Below are 10,366 nucleotides of genomic sequence, written 5' to 3'. Positions count from 1 at the left end.
AGATGCCCATGAACATACAAAAAGCCTACAGAACTCCAAATAGACTGGACCAGAAAAGAAATTCTTCCTACCACATAATAATAAAAACACCAAATGCACTAAAAAAAGGAAGAATTTTAAAAGCAGTAAGGGAAAAAGGTCAAGTAACATATAAAGGCAGGCCTATAAGAATTACACCAGACTTCACACCAGAGACTATGAAAGCTAGAAGATCCTGGGCAGATGTCATACAGACCCTGCAAGAACAAAAATGCCAGCCCATGCTACTATGCCCAGCATCTCAATTACCATAGATGGAGAAAACAAGATATTCCATGACAAAACAAAATTTACACAATATCTTTCCACAAATTCAACCCTACAAAGGATAATAGATGGAAAACATAAGGAGCAAAACTACACCCTAGAAGAAACAAGAAAGTAATCTTTCAACAAATGCACACAAACTTATTTCCACCTCTTACAACAAAAACAACAGGAAGTGACAATTACTTTTTCTTAATATCTTAATATGAAAATTAATGTTAGCAACATATCCTAATCGATTGAAATACAAAAATATGAGGAATTAGAAATTTGTTGATTGTCATCCAGTGGTCTCTCTAATTTGGTAATTGAAGAAATAGGTCCAATATTGTACAGTCTATATACACTTTCAGCTTGTTTGTTCATGACAGTGTCTGGCTGTGTACAACACAAGCATCTTGAAATCTTGCTTCTACTATCTCAGCCTCTCTATTAGTAGTATTGATTATTTCATGTTTTTACACTATACTATGGTTTTCAGAACAGCTTAAATATTTCAAAAGTATTTATATACCCAAAAGAAACAGACGATTAACTAGGGAGGTGGCTCATAAGAGAACAACAAAGAGTAAGACTGAATGCTTTGCTTGATGTTTGTAACTCTTGTATCAAGTTTGAAGAAGAGGACTTTATAAGTTACTCTTTCTCTGAGATGAATTCTTTACCAAATTATCACAACTAATGAACCAAATTTTTACTCTCACATAATGTCTGTACCACCCTTCAAGCAGAACCATTGTTCACTGAAACTGTTGGTGAATGACTTTATGGATAGACCATCTTAATACACACACCATTTCTTAAGTGAATGTAAATTGTTCTCTGTGGGCTGAGAATAAAGTCACTCACTCAAGTCAAATAGCTTTGACCATAGCAGGAAGTATATATCCAAAAATCATGCCTACAATTCATTTCTTGGTACAGCAGAACTGTCAACTCTCAGCTTAGCTATGATGGAGGTAAAATCCTTTGGTGATGTGAGGGTCATTGAAGTTCAGCCTTATTACAATGAAATCTATTGTCTAAAAATTGTTCTTATTTTGGACTTGCACCACAGTAAGAGCCAAGATTTTAAACTCTACTAAATACAAAACAAACAAAAAGACTTTATATACTTATGTTCATTTAAGAAAATACTAGTAGTAATGTATTATTTTGAAATATACAGTTAATATGTTTGGAGTATTTAAAATTTATATTGAGAAAAATGTGTTTTCACTATTGCTGTAGACAAGCATCTACATGAGACTATTAAATTGATTTTTGTTTTCTATCAAACAACTTTTATAATACTTATTTTTATTGTTATACTATTTTATAAATTTTAAGGAATATGACAAAAAAGATATTATAGGTATTGAAGGGGGGTTCTCTGGGAGGAGTTGGGTTACAAAAGGGCAACAAGAATGTGATTTAATTCTATTTACTTAAAATATGTTTTTAAATATTAACAAATTCAGATAAATTAAAATCAACTAACTTTACATAATTATCATCATAATCATCGTAATGCAATAAAAAGTTAAAAAAGGATTAATATATAAGTTGAAGGTTGATAATATATTTCTAATTTTTCCAGGACTCTTAGATTAATCTTAAAATTAAGCTTCAAAATTCATTTAGGTTATGACTATAATCTTATGACTGAGAGGGGCAAAGAAGTAGGATTACTCATATATATGTATACACACATATATATGTATATATATATATACACACACACACATATGTGTATGTATATGTGTTTGGATATATGTGTGCCTAGGCTACATAGTGAGTCCCAGTCTGGCTTGGGATATGAAGTGAGACCCTGTCTTAAAAATTCCAAAAAGAGAACCCCAAGACACTACCACTTAATATCTGCATGCAGAATATTTGCATACATCACAAGCAATAGAGCTTTGCATCCTATGATTCACTTGATACCTGAGGTTCTGTTCTCAAATAAGAGAATGCTCTTCTCAAGATATATCTCATCACTACCTTAACCTACCCTGACCTGAAGCCCCACATCTAAATATTTGCTTTCTGAGTGATTTAGTACTTTTCAGGTACTACCATACCATCCTACACAACCTTGAAGATGTGGGGCTTCGCCATTTGCACAATTCATAGACAATACTGTTTCTGAACTTTTGGTGTACTCCAAATAAGTCTTGTTTTGTTCCTTCTCAGTGAAACTCAACTGAAGGCTTGCTGAGTGCCTGTGTGTCTTAATGATAACCCCTATGTCCTGCTCTCTGCCAATTTAGTCTTGAATTTTGAGGAATTACAATGATAATCTATTAAATATACAAAGATTTTTATTATGAGGCAAGAGAGAGGTTAAAGCTATCTGTAGGTGAGCTAGAAACCCCGATGTTATGACAATAATGCACCCCTGTTGAATGGCCCAAAGACTGAAATCAAGTACTGTGCTGCTTATCTAAATCCTGCTATGTTTTGGTAACAATTAGTGTAGATCTTAGTTGTTATTTTTAAATAATGGAAAAATTATCAATTCCAAAAGGTACAACCAAACACCTAACTCCAGATTATTTCACTTTCCAAAATCTATACAAAAATCACACATCTCCTCCAAAAATTAATGTTCACATAGTAATCTTCTCTAAATAAAGGTATTTCGAAGATACACAGACAAATTAAAATTGCCATTTTAAATGTGTTCAATAATACAAAATGATATGAACTGATGTTAAAATGAAGACTTGAAAACAGAAGCAATCAATTGAATTAAACAAGGAAGATATTTATGGGTATGAAATTTTCTAAGACTTCTACTAGACATTGTTAATGTGTGCTTTCCAGTGATTAGTAATGCCAAAAAGATTCCTAGAGCAAGTCCCATATTGTCCCACATTACTTCAGAAATACAGACTATGAGAGGATGGTTTCAAGTAAGAGGAGTAGTATACTCTTCACTTTATCCTGGAGTGAAGGAAAATAATATTATCTCTGATGTATTGTTCTTCTCAGCCTGCCATCCCACACATAAAGCTGTTCCTCCCTGTTAAACCCAAGTCATTTTCTAGTGTGGAACAAATGTTCAAATGTTAGGACACAAACATGTTCTATCAGGTGTCAGTGGAGGGGTTCCTCCATATCTTAATCTGAGCTACTGTCTTTCAGTGAATTCACAGACAACAATGACTTCTGGAAAAAATACTGGACATTGTGCATGCTGTATTTTCAAACAGGAAGTTAATGGAACTTGGTGTCAAGAATGTTTAAAGAGACTTGAAAAGGAGGGCATGATTAATTCTGTTGTCTAGTAAAGTGAAGGATGATTGGCTCTTGTACTTTCTTGATTTCCTTTAAATTTTCTTCTTATTCTACAATACCTGGGATAGAATAGTGGGTGTGGAACTTGACTAGCATTGACAGAGACCTTCATAAAGTGATAAGTATGTAACTAAGAAGTAGAGTACATCACCAGTATTGCTGAGTGTCACTAGATCAGTAAGTGTTATGAGTGTATAGTAATGCCATTACCTGTAACCTTTAATGTTAACATTTTTACTTGCCTGAAAAACATGCTTAGGACCTTCTTGTTTGCAGTTATATTTTAGCAACCATATCGTGGAGTAATTGATGAGGACTCCTTCACACTTACCTGAGGGTGACAGATGTCTTTATGTATTTTAAAGGCAAGCTTTGGAGCACAGGGAAGATGAGAGCTCTCCATATCCACACCCCCATCCTGTAGGTTCAGAAACAGCCATTACTTGAAACATCACTTCAAAGCTGCAATAAGGAATTATAAGAGAGAAGACCTTTCAAATCATTCCACCTTGAAAGTTAGTTCCAACTGTCTTATCAGGTACCATGTGCCTGCCCTCTTCTCAACTGCCACAAAACAATAAGACCAAACTTATGTGTCTGATTTAAAGAACAACTCTCAGATTGATATGAGAATCACCTGGCATCTTCGCAACCAAAGTACAAAAATCAATTTTCAAATAGAAAAAATATATATACATGCAACTACCTGAGTCTGGCATTAACTAGTACCTAGTTGCAGTAGATACAGGTTTCTGGTCACAGAAGGGAGTAGTTTGTATCTATTTATACATGATAACTGTTATTCATTGATTTACTCATACATTGAACATATATTCAGTTAGCATTGGTATGGGATGTGTTGAAGCAAAGAGATGAGACTATGTTGGAAGTGCTTTGTAGTTAGACTTGAATAATATGTGGACTGTATCACTACTACAATCATAGAGAACCTCAGATCATTTCTTGTCTCTCTTATTTTCTATTGTAGCACAAAAACCTCATCAAAGACTTAGGATGGATCTAATCAGCAGAACCTTCTGTGAGATGCTCAGGGCCATTTGTGTTATGACAGAGTTCATAGTTAATGTTCTACTAACTATGTGCTATTAGGATTGTTAACATATATCTCTTAGTGGACACTCACCATTAGACACACTGAAGTATCTTCCTTGTCTGAACAACTCATGCATAAGGAGTGAAAGCCTATAAATTGTAATTGAATATATGCTTGATATTTTCTTCAAGGTAAAAAGAATTTGGCATGATCAAAGAGTAATGTTATAATTTGGCTGAACCATTGTTTGCTATGAACACTGGGCTGAGACTACTTCTGTGACTCAAACTGGGGAGGGAACCTATAACCTAAAATCTAGTACTCAGAAGAGCATAAGTAGAAGAGACATGCCAAGAATGGTACTATTCTGGAGAGGGAATTGAACAGAATATATCATGGAAATCAAATACATAAAAGTTTCATATATATATATATATATATATATATATATATATATATATATATATATATATGTGTGTGTGTGTGTGTGTGTGTGTGTGTGTGTGTGTGTGTGTGTGTATACATACACATATATGTATATATACATGAATATATACATAAATGTGATCTTACTAAAATTATCTGGTCCTTTTTTGGCATCAAATGATGCTCCAAATCTTGGGACTGGGTTAAATAAAATTATGTTATTGGCCAGAGTTGCCCAATGGGAATCCCCAAACAATACAATCTGTTGTCAATACTAGAGGTTGCTCTCCCTAAACTGACAGCAAGGCTGACACCTATACAACTCACTGAAGGTGAAGAAGTTGAGCTGGTGTCTACTTACCCTCTTTATCCCTATGTTCTTGTGTCTGAGCATAGGAAGGTACTCTGGATGCTACCAAGAGAAAGGGAAATACCAACAAAGCCACAAACATTTGAATCTACAGTGTTGTCCTGCCCATAAAGTATATTAATATAATGGTGGTCCAATATTTGTGGGAGTAACTCTTCTTGGTCACTACAAGATTCACCAAAATCATGAATAGATTGTTTTTTGCAAATAAAACTCTTTATTAAATACTAGCTAGGACCATGGATACTGATGCAGATAATACCTGAGACTGCAGATACTCAGAGTTCTGAGCTGATACATTGTTAATACAGGGATTATTAAAGGAAAAACACATACAGAAAGTTCTTTTTCAAAGATACCCTATTACTGCCTTCATTATCTCAAGCAGAAAGTAGTTTTACAAAAACATAACTAGTCAATGATTCTCAGGACCTTGCAAGAGCAAGAGTCAGTAAAATTTATAATAATCAGCAAGTTTTTAAGAGTAGATCAAATATTTTGAGGAAGTCACTTCAGCAAAGTCACTGTCCAGGTGCATTTCATAAACTAGCAGCTTACAAGCTGAAGCAATTTTCCATGCATTATTTAAGTACAACATTGTATAAATATTGAGCATGCTATTTACTATCACATAAGTAACCAATATAGTATTTGACTTAAAACCTACTCTGTGTATGACGTAGAACCTCCCACTGTTTTGGTGACCAAGAATCTCTGACAAGATAACTCAGAGAATTAGAGGAAAATCAAATACTACTGTTTTTTTTAAAATATAGCAATAAAATAGCTCCTAATTGCATTCTGTTATATGCGTAGATCCATGACTTGCTCACCTCATCAAAAGAGTCTTTTCCTGTAACAGATGTAAATAAGACACACAGCCAGACATTAGACAAAGAATAAGAGTGCTTGGGAAACTCAGTCCTGAATGAAATGCCTCCATCAAATCCCTCCACTGTTGTCTCATGGATCCACATAAAAGTGTTCAGAAAAAGTGTAAGAGCCAAGGAGGCTGAAGGACAGAAACAAAGCAAGGGTCTCTGAATCAAAATTATCTAAACACATATGAACTTCGAGAGTCACATGCCCAATGAACAGAAGCTGCACAGGTTGTTACCAGGTCTGCTGTATATATCATATGGCTTTAACAGAATTCCAGAGTTTGTATATGCATACCAATCTGGTTCTTGGGCCTTCACTTGGACATTGTTGTTTTGTCTAATTCCAATGTGTTAATTTCTTGTTTTCTTTTTTTATTTTAATACTATCCTTTAGATGCTTATTTTTCATTTTCTAATGAGAGAAAAAAATGGAGATGGATCTGGATCAGATAGTGCAGAGAAAATGGGAGAAGCAGAGATAAGAGAATTTATCCTTCCTGAGAGAAGATAATGTTTGTAGTATAATTATATTACCATGTACCATTTCTAGAAGGCAGCAACAAGACCACATAAGATACTTTTGAACTTGTCATATAGGAGTGTATAGAAATTCATTGAGATAAATCTTCCATCTGCATTAGTTACCTTTCTATTAGGGAATAAGAAATGACCAAATCAACTTTTAGAGCAAATTGATTATTTAGAATTTATACTTCTATACTTGATCATGATGAGATAAAATTGTAACTGGATCAGCTATGGTGGAATGAGCAAGAAGTAGAAGGTTTACATATTCAAATGCAAGCTTAAAACAGAGTATACTCTGTAAATAGGCAGAAGTAATATGAATTCGAAACTCACTACTCGTCCCTTACTTTCTCCAACAAGGCTGAATCACTTAAATTTTCTAAAATAGTGACATCATTCATTTCACCATATCATCCTCAAGGGAAGTGATTTAACATACAGAATATTTAGGAAGAATTGAGACATCCCATGTTATGTAGAAGCTCATTAAATATAAAAAGTAAACAGCCCCCAAGACTTTAGTCAGTTCCTGAACCTAATGAGATACATTTACCTCTAAAGCAAGTATAAGCAGCAATGATTTCTGAGAGACATCCTCAGACAAGGTTATGTGTCCATAGTCAAGATTGACCAGGTGAACTGCCTAGGAAAAAGCAAAGACAAAGTGACCCTTATATCCATATCATCACATATGCCTGGAAGGGGCATATCATCTACCTACCTCGTACAAGTAGAGATAATATAAACATCCCATAAATGTCTCAGAACAAATGGTCTGCTTTATAAAGATACTTCCTCGGCTGTGTAGCTGCTTGCAATTGGAGCAGTACATCTAGATGTCCGACTTTTGTGAGTTGTCACACAACTTTCAGTAGATCTTGGTAATGCATCTCTCTGTGAGAAATTTTGTTCTTTTTATATAAGAAGTTGCTTGTAAGAAACAGCTGTTTGGCACATTCAAAAACAATGTTTTATACTACTGCAAGGACATTTTTTTCAATCATGATCACTGTGGCTCTATTCATAATAGAGAGATCCTGGAAATATCCCAGATGTACCTCAGCAGATGAATGGATAAAGATAATGTGGTACATTGATCCAGTGGAATACTATTCAGCACTTAAGAAAAAGACATCATGAAATTTGCAGGGAAATGGATAGAAATAGAAAAATCATACTGAGTGATGTAACCTAGACCAAGAAAGAGACATATAGCATATACTCATTGTAACTTGATACTAATCATGAAATAAATGATAACCAAGCTAAAATCTGAAGACAGATACGATTAATCATAAGAAAGAATCTAGAGGGCAGTATATAGATCTACATGTCAGGAAGAGAAGAGTTTTATGTGCCATTGGAGGGGAAAATTCAGAAATGGAGCACAAGAAGAGGAATGAAAAGAAGAGATGGGATTGAGTGAGGGAGACAGGCAACAATAATTAAAGGACACTTGAAGGACAGTGTAGAAATTTATTGCAATGTAAACTTCCTAAAACACATGAAGATGACGATAATCAATCTAAAAATTAATGACAGAGACAAAACTACAACTGACATCATTTCTTCAAACCAACATTCAGGTATTGATACTGACATTCATCCAATTAAGTCATTGGCCAAAATGGTGGCATGGAAATCCCCAAACATGTTAAATATCACCACCAAAATCTTCTTTCTCTAATCTACATTTTGCTCTGCCTGAATAATGGCACAAAATTTTTAGGAGTAACTAACCAATGCCTGATATGATTTAACTCACATTCCATGAAATTGAACCTATACCTAAAACTGTTTGGCTGACCAAGAACCAGTGATTACATAGCCCAAAGATCAACAATAAAGCTAAATACTACTGATATAAAAAAAGTGTCAGGAAAACTATTTCTAATATTCTATTGTCTTAAAGATTGATACCTTATTCAGACATCATCAGAGAAGCTTCCTCCTGTAACAACTAGAAACAAATACAGAGTTTCATGGCAAGACACTACACACACACACACACACACACACACACACACACACGCACACGCACACGCACGCGCACACACACACACACACACACACACACACACACACACTGAGTGACACAGTTCTAAATGAGATGTCTCCATAAATTCTCTCCCCATAGAACTCAAGGATCCCCACTGAAGAGGAGATAGTAAGGTTATTGGAGACAGAAAGGTCTATTTCTAGGGGGAAAAGACCCTCTAAAATAACTGAAGAAAGCTCAGATGAACTTAGAGACTGAACCAACACTCAAAGGGTCTATATATGTTTGCATATAAGCTACATCTTTTAGTTTAATACCTTTATATGACCTGAATGTGTGAAAAAGTGGGTATCTGATTCTTATGCTTTCTGGTGGTGTTCTTTAATTTCCCTTTAGGCTTGTCTTGTATATCTTCGATTATCTATCTATCTATATATCTATCCATCTAATTTTGTTTTTTCTTTAAGCAATGTATTTTCTAATAAGAGGCAAAAAGGAAGTGGATCTAAATTGGAAAGGAAATGCAGAGAAACTAGGAGTAGAAGGAGGGAAATTCTGTTCAGATTATATTATATGAGAAAATTATAAAAATTATAAAATTATAAAAGATTTTATACTCATAACAAAAACTGTGAGGCAAAACTTGAAGAGAAAACATCTCCTAGTGAAGTTAGACTAGTCCTCCTACACATGGTTCTCTTCATAAAATATCTATCAGTTGTGAGAAGTCTATGGATTTTGTTAAAGTAAGGTAACATTTACACACACACATACATACACACACACACACACACACACACACACACACATGTACACACACACTACTTTCCAGGCCATTCTCTATCTTTTGGGAAATGTTCTTTCTTTTATTGATCAATTATAAAGTCAACCTACATAATAATAATTAGAACAAAAACAACAAAAAACAAAACATTGTTATCTGATACAAAGAAAATATCAAATAAAAAAAAGAAAAATTAAAAAAGACATTCTAGATACTTAAAATAAAAATACCCTGTCCAAAAAAAAGACCCTTAATGCCTCCATCTGCACCCAGGAGGTGGTGCTTTACCACAGCCCTCTGTACACCTTTACTGCTATGGGAGAGCTAGTCTCCAGGGAGTACCATGACACCGGGACTCAGGTGAGATCACTATTTTCTCTCCACTGACTGTCTAAGGTGGGACTAGCCAGAAGCGCACAGACCAAAGAAGTAGAAGAACAGCTGGGACAGGGTCCTTCCTTTATCCATCTGCACACAGGAGGTGGGGCTGTTCTGCAGTCCTCTGTGCACAGGTCTTGCCAGGAAAGAGCTGGTCTCCCAGGAGTGCTGACACAGGCTTACAGACCCATAGAAAGAACAAGCTCCAGCCAGAAACAGCAAAAATATCTAACACTAGACATCACCTGAAAGGCAAATGCAAGATACTTACTACTACTTGGTAGTTGAAACCAAGACTACTTGGTATCATCAGAAGCCAGTACTCCCACTAAAGTATGTCCTAGATAATCCAACACAC

This window comes from Mastomys coucha, unplaced genomic scaffold (genome assembly GCF_008632895.1).
Source record: "Mastomys coucha isolate ucsf_1 unplaced genomic scaffold, UCSF_Mcou_1 pScaffold12, whole genome shotgun sequence".
Classification (NCBI taxonomy): Eukaryota; Metazoa; Chordata; class Mammalia; order Rodentia; family Muridae; genus Mastomys; species Mastomys coucha.
Note: the sequence above shows the minus strand (reverse complement) of the source record.